Source organism: Cygnus atratus, chromosome 1 (genome assembly GCF_013377495.2).
Source record: "Cygnus atratus isolate AKBS03 ecotype Queensland, Australia chromosome 1, CAtr_DNAZoo_HiC_assembly, whole genome shotgun sequence".
In the NCBI taxonomy this organism is placed as follows: Eukaryota; Metazoa; Chordata; class Aves; order Anseriformes; family Anatidae; genus Cygnus; species Cygnus atratus.
This window is the reverse complement of record NC_066362.1, coordinates 170,392,367-170,405,418: the sequence shown is the minus strand read 5'-3', so window position 1 is coordinate 170,405,418 and position 13,052 is coordinate 170,392,367.

Here is a 13,052-nt window from a genome sequence, read left to right as displayed (position 1 = left end):
GAGGAGTGGCTGATACCATACAGGGGTGTGCTGCCATTCAGAGGAACCATGACAGGCTGGAGGGATGGCCTGAGAGCAACCTCATAAAGTTCAAAAAAGGCAAGTGCAGGGTCATGCACCTAAGGAGGAATAACCCCAAGCACCAGTACAGGCTGGGGTCTGACCTTCTGGAGAGCAGCACTGCAGAGAGGGACCTGGAAGTCCTGGTGGACAGCAGGCTGACCAGGAGTCAGAATTGAGCCCTTGTGGCCAAGAAGGCCAATGGTATCCTGGAGTGAATTCGGCCAAGAGAGGTGATCCTCCCCCTCTACTCAGCCCTGGAGAGGTCACACCTGGAGTATTGTGTCCAGTTCTGGGCTCCCCAGTACAAAAGGGTCATAGAACTACTGGAGCGAGTCCAGAGGAGAGCTACAAAGATGATTAGAGGACTGGAGCACCTTTCATATGAGGACAGGCTGAGAGAACTGGGCCTGGATAGCCTGGAAAAGAGAAGACTGAAGGGAGACCTCATCAATGTGTATATACATCTGAGGGGAGGGTGCCAAGAGGATGGAGTTAGTCTCTTTTCAGTTCTCAGTGACAGGGTGAGAGGCATTGGGCACAAGCAGAAGCACAAGAAGTTCCACATGAATATGGGTGGGCACTTCTTTACTGTAAGGGTGAAGGAGCACTGGAACGGGTTGCCCAGAGAGGCTGGGGAGTCTACTTCTCTGGAGATATGCAAAACCCGCCTGGATGCCATCCTGCCCAAAGCGCTCTAGGTGATCCTGCTCGGCAGTGGGGTTGGACTAGATGATCTTCAGAGGTCCCTTCCAACCTCAGCCATTCTGTGATTCTGTGATTCTGTGACTCTTTTCATAAGAAAATCACAATATTTTCCAACACAGTTGAGGCCCATGTGGAAAAGATTTTATCTGAATTCACAAATAAGTAATGAAGAGTGTTTTCTTTCTTTTCCCTTCAAATACTTCTAAGCTCAGTAGATGCTTAATAACTCAAAGAAATTTGCCAAAATCTTAGTCCTTCTTCTGTAGTCAGATCATAATATTATATTTTCTTCATAATTAGATGGATATGAAAGGAAAATTGAAGTTGAGCACAATAATATTTTTTTTGTTGTTTATTACAGAATCCAAATACAAAGATGAAAACTGTAGTAATTCAAAAGATGTAATAATAGCAGTCAGAGAAAAATTCAAGGATTCTATTCAATTCACATATTTAGCTGTGTATGGTTGTCTAAGACAAACCATAGAAGTATTTTTCTGTGCTAGTTATAAAGGTAGCTTGAGGTGTTCTTTTAACATGTAATATCAACATTTTGTGATACACCAGTGAAGAGCACTAGTACAAGATGAAATCAGGATAATAAGAAAGACAAAAAGACCTCAAAGGTAGACAGCTTGGAAGAGAAAAAAAAGGAAAAAAAAAAAAAGGAAAAAAAAGAAAAAAAATAAAAAAGGAAAAAGAAAAAAAAAAGACCTTTCTAGAGTACAATCTAGTAAAGACAGTAAACTTGAAAACAGAGAATGTATACAAGAAAAAATCTGACAATAGTGGAACTGAGAAAACTCCTCCAAACTCTGACGACTAAATTAGATGCTTAAAGGCAGTCACAGTTGTCTTATAAACACAGATAGTCATCTGGAAGTCTTTTGAAGCTCTCTAACCTGAGACATCTCTTTGTCAAGCATGAGAACATAGGAAAGACCTATCTCCATACACATCACTTGGAGGTCAGGCAGGAAAAAAGACATTGGGAAAGTCATAACATATCTAAGGTGAGCCAAGGCCATCTTATAGATATAGAGTTACTTCATGTAAAAATAAATAATGAATATTTGTTTATTTATTTATTTATTTTATTTTAATTTCTCAAAAATTACAAACCATTCTTAAGCATACAAAATGTGCCATTGGTCTGATTCAGTTCCAATTCATCTCTACTTAGAAACTTACATCTGGAAGTCCTCACATGTGTTAGGGAACTTAAATCTCATTTTAGCCATGGAATGAATCACAGAACGAATCATAGAATGTCTTGGGTTGGAAGGGATCTTAAAAATCATTTGGTTCCAACACCTCTGCCATGGGCAGAGATGCCACCCACTAGATCAGGTTGGCCAGAACCTCATCTAACCTGGCCTTGGACACCTCCAGTGCTCAATCTAGGAATATTCTGGATTGCTTACAGACTGCTGCATAGCTTTTCCAGGAGGCATGCTGGTGGATGAAGTCCCCCATCAGGATGAGAGTGTGTGAATGTGACACTTCTTGCAGTTGAAGAAAGAATGCCTCATCCACAGCCTCCCCTTGATCGGGCAGCCTATAGTAGACCCCAACCACAAGGCGTCCTTCATTGCTGTGGTCCTTAACTTTCACCCACAAGCTCTCAACCTGTCTGTGGCTCTTTCTCAGAGGCATATGATATTTGTATGTGAGTACTTAGTGCTTTTATGTGGACATCATTATAATTGAAAAGTTTAATTAATTTTAGAAAACCTAGAATTTTTATAATGACATTTTTTATTGCTATGTAAATCTTAGTGGTCATAATAGTAACAACAGCTTTAATGGCAACAATGTATAAAAAATCTCTTTTTATTTATCTGTCTAGCTCAAAGCAAATTAACTTTTCAGCACTTTAGCCTTCTGCTTATTGACTGTGGAAAATAATACAACTCCACTGTTTTTTTCTTGATAAGGGGATGGAAAAGGAAATAAAACATGAGGAGACTGCATGCCTTCATGAGAAAATGCTTTTGGAAGGCTAGAATATAGTTTTAATTGCTGTCCACTTTTAAAACCTTTTTTTTTTTTTTTTCTCCCATGAGCAATATTATAAAAAGATTGAAAAGGAATTAGAGATGCTCTTCTTTTATTGCAAATATGTACTTAAATCAGCTCTGAACAATAGCAAACTGGAACTTCACTTTTTCAAATAAATGAAATACCTTACTAATAGAGCCTTTCCTTGAGTTACTCATTCATTTCTAGGAACAAGGAGAAAACTGCATTACTTAAAACATCAGTGTATGAACTCATATATAATCTATTCAATATTTCACAAAAATCATACTAAATATGTGTATTGCATGCCAGTTTCCTTACTGTTTGCCTTTTACTGATGATGTTTAAATGACTAAAATGTATCTGCAAAACCTCTCTACATATGAGGGAGTCAGCAGTTCCTCCCAATTTAGTGTCATCCACAAATTTACTCAGTGTACCTTCAAGTCCCGTGTCCAAGTAATTTATGAAAACATCAAAGAGAACTGGCCCTAAAATGGAGCTCTGAAGAATCCCACTAGAGACTGGCTGCCAGTCTGAAGTAACCCCATTTACTATAACCTTTTAAGACTGACCCATCAGCCAACTCTTTACTCATCATATTATGTTTTATCTAGATGTATGCTGGGCATTTTGTCCAGAAGGTTACTGTGAGAAACAATATCAAAAGCTTTACTGAGATCCAGAAGAGATTACATAAATTGATCATGATCAACTAGATCAGTAACCTTGTCATAAAAGGAAATTAAGTTCATTAAGCAGAACCTTCCCCTTGTGAAACCATATTGGCTATGACCAAGGACCCCATTGTCCTTCAGGAGTTTTTCAATAACTCCCAGAATAACTTTCTCCATAAATTATAACTGCACTGAAGTGAGACTTACCAGGGTCTTCTTTCTTGACCTTCTTGAAAACTGGGACAACGTTTGCCAGCTTCCAGTTGACTGGGATCTCTCCAGATACTCAAGACTTGAAAAATAGTAGAGGGAGGACTCACAAAGAGCCAGCTCTTTGAGTACCCATGTATGAATCCCATTGGGCCCCATATACTTGTACACATCCAGCTGGAGCAAGAAATCCTGCACAATTTCACAGTTGGGTGGGAGTTCATCATTCCCACAATCACAGTCCTCCAACTCAGGATACCTGTGGTCACAGAGCCCATCATTTGTGATGAAGACAGAGGCAAAAAAAAGATATTAAACAGCCCTGCTTTATCTATATTCCTGTCTGTGAGGTGGCCACCCTCATTAAGGAAAGGACCAATGTTTTTTCTGCTCCCTCTTTTGCTGTGAAAATATTAAAACAAACAAACAAACAAACAAAACTTTTTAATTGGGTCCCACAGTACTGGACAGCTCCAACTCTAATTGATATTTGACCACACAAATTCTCTTCCTGCAATGGCGAACAGCTTCTCTGTAGTCCTTCCAAGTCATCCAACCTCACTTCCAGTGGTTGGAATTAACAATAAAATACAGTTCAAATGTTTTTACAATAAAATTTGTATGATGGCACCACAACTTTGACAAGCATTCTTACACGAAAAGGAAATTTCACACCCTTACAAATTTTTTTGTCATCATACTGTGATTTCAAAGCATTTGACTGTATCAAATATTATTTCATAAACACATAGTAAGTGAGAATGTTTAATATTGATTAGATGAATAAAGTGACGTTCACCTACTTAGATGTTGTCTAAAAACTGGACATATAATGTAAGCTATTGATCTAAATGTCCTCTACAGTCAATGGAAAGAGACGTCTCACAAATGTAACATATATTCTAAACATGGGTAACAGAGAAGAAAGTTGAATCACTTCTTGTCTATGATCCTGTAGGTAACAGGAATGTTTGGTATACACTTGCAGTGTAACTTTTAAATATACACATATAAGGGAGATGAATCTCAGTGTTACTTACATCTTATTTCCTAATTATTTATTTTAAAGATGAAGATAATACTGCAAATATTTGACTTAGCAAATCAAAGTATCTTTCCAGATTTATATTTCCATAGTATTTTCTCTCTCTCTCTTTTTTATTTTTTATTTTTTAATTTATTATTACTATTATTATTTTTAAATAAAATATTCTGCTGGCAAACCTGGTTGTTGTCCAGAATATTTAAGGACTTTATATAAAAACTAATGCATCTGTATTCAAAGTGAAATATTATACTGAAATATTAAATATTAATGAATAATTAAACGCAAGGTATCTCAAAGCTCAAGAAAAGACGATATGTTTGCATACATAATGAGAACAAGTAGAATTATTGCAAAGAAAGTGAAAAATATTAAGGCAATAGGCCCTCACACTTCTGGTAATGAACCAAATTCAAATCCTCAGAATTTAGGAAAAAAAAAAAAATTAGCTGTGGTATTTTTATGGCTCTTCCTTCCTTCCTTCCTTCCTTCCTTTCTTCCTTTCTTCCTTCCTTTCTTCCTTCTTTCCTTCCTTTCTTCCTTTCTTTTTCTTTCTTTCCTTCTTTCTTTCTCTCTTTCTCTTTCTCTTTCTCTTTCTCTTTCTCTTTCTCTTTCTCTTTCTCTTTCTCTTCTCTTCTCTTCTCTCTCTTCTCTTCCTTCCTTCCTTCCTTCCTTCCTTCTTTCTTTCTTTCTCTCTTTCTTTCTTTCTTTCTTTCTTTCTTTCTTTCTCTCACTCTCTTTCTTTCTTTCTTTCTCTCTCTTTCTTTCTTTTCTTTCTTTTCCTGTTATGTTTTGCAATTTTGCCTCCTCTGCACATTATCTTGCATCTTCCTCTGTAGCACCCACCACAGGTAACCAACATTCAAAGATAATAAGGTGGTTTAAATTTGTGTTTTTGATTCCCTTCTTTGTGATATACACTGGTCAATGTTGTCTTTTACTAAAATGCTCACATGGATGTCATGTAACATTACAGCAAAAAATATTGTATAACTACATTTAATTATTAAAAAATCATATTAAAGTTCCATTGATAATTTTCATCTGATAATAGTTTATATTTTGCCTTAATCTTATTGCATCTTTTTATTTATTAATTACTTTTTGTTTGTTTGTTTGTTAAATAGAAATTGAAATTAAACTCTGCTACCTAGTTTTTATTGTCCAGACATATCTGTCCTGGTTTTGACTGGGACAGAGTTATTTTCTTCCTAGTACCTCATATGTTGCTGTGCCTTGGATTTAGGTTGAGAATAATATTGATAACAGACAACACACTGATGTTTTAATTGTTGCAGAGCAGTGCTTCCAGCAGAGCCAAGGACTTTTTGGCTTCTCATGCTGCCCTGCCACTGAGAAGGCTGGGGGTTCACGAGAAGCTGAAAGGGGATGGAACCATGAGAGCTGACTCAAACTGGCCAAAAGGTTATTCCATACCATGTGGTTTGGAGGGAGCTGATCAGGGAGGGCTGGGCATAGGTGCATAGGTGAGCATGTGTATTATGCATCACTTAGTTTGTGCATTTTTATTTGTTTGTTTTCATTTTCTTTCCTTTTCCTTTTTCTTTCTTTCTTTCTTCTTTCTTTCTTTCTTTCTTTCTTTCTTTCTCTCTCTCTCTCTTTCTCTCTTTCTCTCTTTCTCTCTTTCTCTCTTTCTCTCTTTCTCTCTCTCTCTCTCTCTTTCTCTCTTTCTCTCTTCTCTCTCTCTCTCTCTCTCTCTTTCTCTTTCTTTTTCTTTCTCTCTTTCTTTCTTTTTTTCTTCCTTCCTTCCTTCCTTCCTTCCTTCCTTCCTTCCTTCCTTCCTTCCTTCCTTCCTTCCTTCCTTTCTTCCTTTCTTTCTTTCTTTCTTTCTCTTTCTTTCTTTCTTTCTTTCTCTTTCTTTCTCTCTTTCTTTCTCTTTCTTTCTTTCTTCTTTCTTTCTTTCTTTCTTTCTTTCTTTCTTTCTTTCTCTTTCTTTCTCTCTTTCTTTCTCTTCCTTCCTTCCTTCCTTCCTTCCTTCCTTCCTTCCTTCCTTCCTTCCTTCTTTCTTTCTTTCTTTCTCTCTCTCTCTCTCTCTCTTCTTTCTCTCTTTCTTTCTCTCTTTCTCTCTTTCTCTGTCCTTATCTCAGACTATGAGTTCTTTCAATTTTCTTTTCAATTTTGTCACCCATCCTATTGCAGGGTGGGGCAGGGGTGTGGGGAATGGATTGTGTGATGTTTAATTGTCTTCCAGGTTAAACCATGATATTGAATACTGTCATTCCCTAAGGAAAGTCCACAATTCAGATGAGCAGAGTGTTAGCAGAGTATTACATGGAGATTGTCATTCAGACTCAGTAGCATACAAGAACTTAGATTAGAGAAAATTTAGTATATAATTAAGTTCCCCCCCGCAAACCACACCCATTTTGTCTGACGTGTCAGTTCTAGAGGAACTAAGACCTGTCAAAGACATATTATCTTGTACAGTATTGAAAATGTATTTATTTTTTCACACTCACACGAAGTATTTTGCAACTGCATAAATGTATACACCAAGACTCACAAGTAGAGACTTTTACCTATGTTGTGTCCCTTTGCAGAAATTATACACAAACACAGTGATCCTGTCACTGAAAAAAAAAAAAAAAAGTACAAAAAAGTACATTCAGGAAAAAAAGTATAAAATTAGAATGTAATGAAAAAAAAAGTCATGTTGAATCCATATTATTTTTTTTAATAATAATAATTAAATATTTTTGTTAACTAAAAGCTACAAGTGCATTGTTCCAAGAGAACTATAGTTGAATTAATAAGTTGCACTAATAATAATACTGTCTCCTAACTCATCAAAAGAAAAAATCTTACTATGGAATATGGGAGGGAAAATAAAATTTAAATTACATAATAGTTTTAAAAAGGTTCCCTTTTTTTATTTTTTAAATTATATCTGTGAAAAAAATAAACAAACAAACAAACAAAAATACAAAAACCCAACTTCCTTCTTGTTTCCCCCTTTGTTTCTAGGTTAATATTTATATTTTTTTAAAAAAAAGTTTCAAAATACTATAATATATATAAATATAATATATAATATATTATAACAATATCTCTTTATATTATATATATAAAATATATCACATTCACATATATATAAAGCTTCAAAATATTTTATATATATATTTTTGTATACCCTTTGTATACTTCTTTCTAGATTTTTCATGAATGACAGCTTCTTTCTACTTTCTACAAATTCTATTTTAACAGCTGGTAAGCATAAAAGGCAGTAACAGGCTGCTTCTGTGAAAGAAGAATTAAAAAAAATAATGATATCTGACATAGACTTACATTCCAAAATGTCCTCCTCACCTGTTATCTCAGAAGCCAATTTAGCAATCAGAGAGCTCAGGTAATCAGCTTTTCCGGAGACAGAGAAAGATTAAAAATAAAGATAGAGAGTAAAGACTAAAAGATAGAGAGTAATGTATCGTTATTATGTAGCCCAGTTCAACTTAAACATCTTAAAGAGTACTGTACTTTCCTCATGACTAGGCAAGAGTAATTAGAGATAACGCTTTCTGAGAACACGTGAAAATATCCTATTTAACGCAGTGAAATAGGTGTGAAATAACTTTTTTTTAAACTTTGAGTCTAACAGAATATAACATGTCTGACAGAATGGCTTGTTAAACTTGACCTGAATTTCAAGGTGACTAGAATCAATTTTTGCCAAGTAAATTATCCAACAAAAAATTATACTCAGTCTAAATTTCAAATAAACATATACACTTATCTCTATATTAAGAATTGAACAAACATCGTGAGATGGACCTGTTAAACTAATGATAATAATAATAATAATAATTTTTAAGAGAGATAATGGAAAAACAGAGAAGAAAGATTTAGAAAATCTTTTAAAGTTTGGAATCACAGAATCACAAAATCACAGAATTGTAGGGGTTGGAAGGGACCTCAAGAGAGCATTGGGTTCAACCCCCCTGCCAAAGCAGATTCCCTAGAGCAGGATGCCCAGGTAGGCATCCAGATGAGCCTTGAATATCTCCAGAGAAGGAGACTCCACAACCTCCCTGGGCAGCCTGTTCCATTGCTCCGTCATCCTCATCGTGAAGAACTTTTGCATGTTGGTGTGGAACTTCCTGTGCTCCATTTCCCCTTGTCCTATCCCCACAAACCACTGAAAAGAGGTTGGCCAAATCCCACTGTCTCCCACACTTGACATATTTGTAAACATTGATAAGATACCCTAAATGTCAGCCACTGTAAAAAATTTCTGTCAAAAAAGCCTCCCAATACCAAAGAGTTGAGTATGTTGAAAATAGCCAGCTCATTTCCATCCATTAAAATCCAGGAAGATAATGAGCTTTTTGTGTTAGAGACTGTGCATAGTTTTGCAGAATAGAGTTTTCCATTTTAAGCCAAGTTTCCATCATAATACTTTTAAAATTGTTTATCAAGGCTTTGTTATTTTCTAAATTTATTTCATCTGGATTGGTTTTAGAATTCATACATAATATTACATTTCCATTGTTATCTTTTATAAGCCATAGTAAACTACACTTTTTAGCTTATAAATAATTATAGTAATACGTCAATTTTGAAAAACAATATTACAATAATTGTCATTTGATATTTTTTACAAATTCATCCCCAAACATGAATAACCCATTTATATATGTCATAAAAATAAACCCACTACTTCATAGATATTCTGAATGGGGAGACAACAGTTAAAATGCCAGCCTGATTATATTGCATAGCTATGACTGAGTCTGCCTCACATCGTTTTGAAATTATATATTTCAGACACTTATTCTCAAAATTCTGAAGTTCAGTTTAGGTAAGCATACATACAAATCAAACTCTTTTGAAGATAATTTACTGTGCACTTCACATTTTGAAATCATCAGGCATTCAATTTAGACGTGTGTGTATACTTTAACAGAATTTAATTACATTTGTTCTATACAGTATTTTGAATGTATAAAATCATAACCTAGAGGGTCATAACTTCAATATAAAACATTCATATTTATCTAAAAATGACAACAAAAATGTATATTTAGAGACCTCTTTATGCCAAGAAACTGGATAGATAAAGAATAGATAAATTTAGGAAAATGAAACAAAAGAAAAAGGAATACTGTCCTTAGTTAAGATATTGGATTTCATTTACACGAATTAAAAAGGCGAGGAGTGAAAATAGATGCATATGCATTATAACTTACATTATCTGACCAGTTCCTGGCGTTCTGCTTCTTTAATAAATGATTATATTCCACTTTTCTTATTGGAGAGTGTGGAAAACATCTAAGATGTGGGTAATTAATCCTTGTATACTTAGTAAGGTACTTTTAATCAATCAATAAACAACATATCAATCAGTAAAATTACTAGTTTAACCTCAAGTAAGATTAATTTTCTTCTGGTATAGGTTTTTTTTCGTTGTTTTTTTTTTTTTTGGGTTTAGTTCATATGCTTTAAAAAGCAGTTCTTGCTCCAATATTTTAATTTCTGTGAAGAAAGGTAGACAAATGTTAATAACTATTCGTAAGTAATACCTTTGAAGCACAGAAAAGAGGCTATAGAGAAGAAAGATGACATTTTTTTTCTGTTCACATGTCCATAGAACAATATTCAAAATACATCTAAAATTATATGGAAAACTTCTACATTTTGTATTAATAGATTAGATAGGAAATAAACTGATAACCAAAAAAAAAAAAAAAAGCAGTCACAGCTACTAGCAATGACAATACTATACTTATATCAGACTATGGGGCTACACTTTGTACCACATCATGTTGCTCTCTCTACTTATGGGCTTATGGATTAAAGTTGCTTATAGCACATAACACTATCTACTATTTAGTTTTATTCTATTTATTATAGAAATTGGATGTTGTATTTCTGCATGTCAACTTTTAGACCAATAATATAATTACTTTATATATATATATATATAATTACTTATAATAATATAATTACTTTTCAAAAATGATTCATTATAATGGGCAAGATACTGATTTTCATGTCTGGAGGACGTACATGCATGGTACTGTTGTGGTTTAGCCCGGCTGACAGCCAAACAGTCCAAATTCACAGTGAAGTTGTGGTTTCTTAAAATGTCATTGGAGAACTTTGAAACATGACAGATTCTGATGTTGAATAGTCTATTCTGGAAGAGTTCATCTGTCTGAATTCTTTGCCATAATTTACCCTGGTCGTTTCAGGGATAAGTGCATATACTTTTCTGTTCCTAAGAAAGACAAAGAATTACAAGTAACTAATAAAAATTGATGAGATGCTAAAGTAAAGCACAAAGAATGTACAACAGCATTTCTTCGTTTGCTTATTATTATTATTATTATTTTGTTTTAAATAAAACCATGGTTGCTTCTAAGAGTTGAGGATTTCGACAGTCTGTGGAATTGTTTAATATCTGACACCAAGTAGATGATTTTACAAATTAAAAAAAAAAAAAAGAAAAAAAGTATTGGTGCTACTTCAAAATGAGAGTAGTTGGATTTGAACTCATTTAGAAGTGGAAACAAACAAACTGTGTGGATGAAACAGTTCAATCTGTGCTGTTTAAAAAAATACTTTTCTAAAAAGTTGCACAAAGTTGTGATACAGTCATGGAGACAAGTGTAAGTGTGTCTGGCTTACTCCACCTAAAAAAAATAATGGTCACCAAACTGATTGCGAACTATCAAAAGGAGGATAGCAGTCTTGGATATCTTAACAGTATGAAAATACAATATCACTTCAACTAAATCTGAATGTTATCTCAGCAACACACTTGTATTCTTATGATTCGCTGGACCTCAAAAGGCTGAGCATTTACTGTTCTGTCACACGAGCTAATATGTACATATATTGAGATATGTAATGGCAAAACAGTAGAGACCTTGAGAGCTGCAAAATCTGTTCAAGCTGACAAGTAAATAACTGAATAATTAATACATACCAGATCCATTTTGCCATAATTATATTTATTAATATGCTTTCTAGTGATTTCCATTGTATCTGCTTCTCTGTCATCAGATTTCTTTTAGATTTAATTCTGTAAAAAAGAGACAAGAGTGAGATCTGTTCTCACTTTATTATTATTATTACTATTATTATTATTAATTTTACATTACTCTGTAGATACCTAAACTGGTATATTTATAGATAACTATATGCTGATGCTGCTTAAAATGTAGACTCTAATAAAACATAATTATATATATATATATATATAAAGAGAGAAAAAAAACGTAAGAAATGGAAGAGAAATAAAGAAAAATAAATAAATAAACAACGGTGTTTTTTTTTGTTGTTGTTGTTGTTGTGGAAAAAATACAAATATGACAACATTAACCTCAGTAAATTTCCTGAGTCTAGCTGAAATTTGCTTATCTAGTAGACATGTTTTAATTGTTGTTACTGAATCTATTCTTTCTGACTCAAGATGTCACATCACTGTGGCTGAAGCTGTGCTTGCTAAGTCATTCTGGCATTAATCTCATTTATTGTTTGCAAGACCACAGTTCTCTTATTCATTGGTAGTACCCTTGGCAATGCAGGTCACTGTTATCTAACAGCAGAATCTACAGCTGCTCTTGCTGACTTCAATTTGAGTCTTATTTCCTCGGCAAAGGTCATATAGAAGCAACTGAAGTTAATTTTATGAGACATCTGTTATATTTGTGGTTATAACTATTCTTCAAGATAGCCCTCAAAAATAACAGTTGCTAAAAGGAAATGTGAATGCTATCTGGTACCTTAAGACTGAAGGAAAACAAACAAATGAAAGAAAATATAAGAAGTTTTTTGACGATTACAGTTGAACACGACAAAGTACAAAATTATATTAAATGAAGAAACCCATACTTTGGGGTCTGAAATACATTCACTTCTGCAAAATCTGAAAAGTACAACTCCAAAGCATTTTATGCTTGTAAATCTAGAAAAATCTTCTGAACATTAATATACTGCAATAACAAAATACATATATAGTTAAATATCTAAATGATATATCAACAACTATATATTTTTTTCCAAATAACCATATGATACAGAATTATATTAGATCATTGTCTATTTATATCTGGAAAAGAAAAGAAATAAAATGGTGACTATTTAGAATGTATTATTATTATTATTATTATTATTATTATTTATTTAGCATTTTCTGTTTTTTGTTTGTTTGATTGATTAATTAGTTTTTTGTTTAGATAATGTTTCCTTAGATAATATTTCCTTAAAAGTATATTGTTTCAAATTAAGAAATAAGCAGGAAAAGTGTTTATATTCATTATAAAGCATATCATCCTTCTGCATAATGTGTAACCAGATGCATATTATGT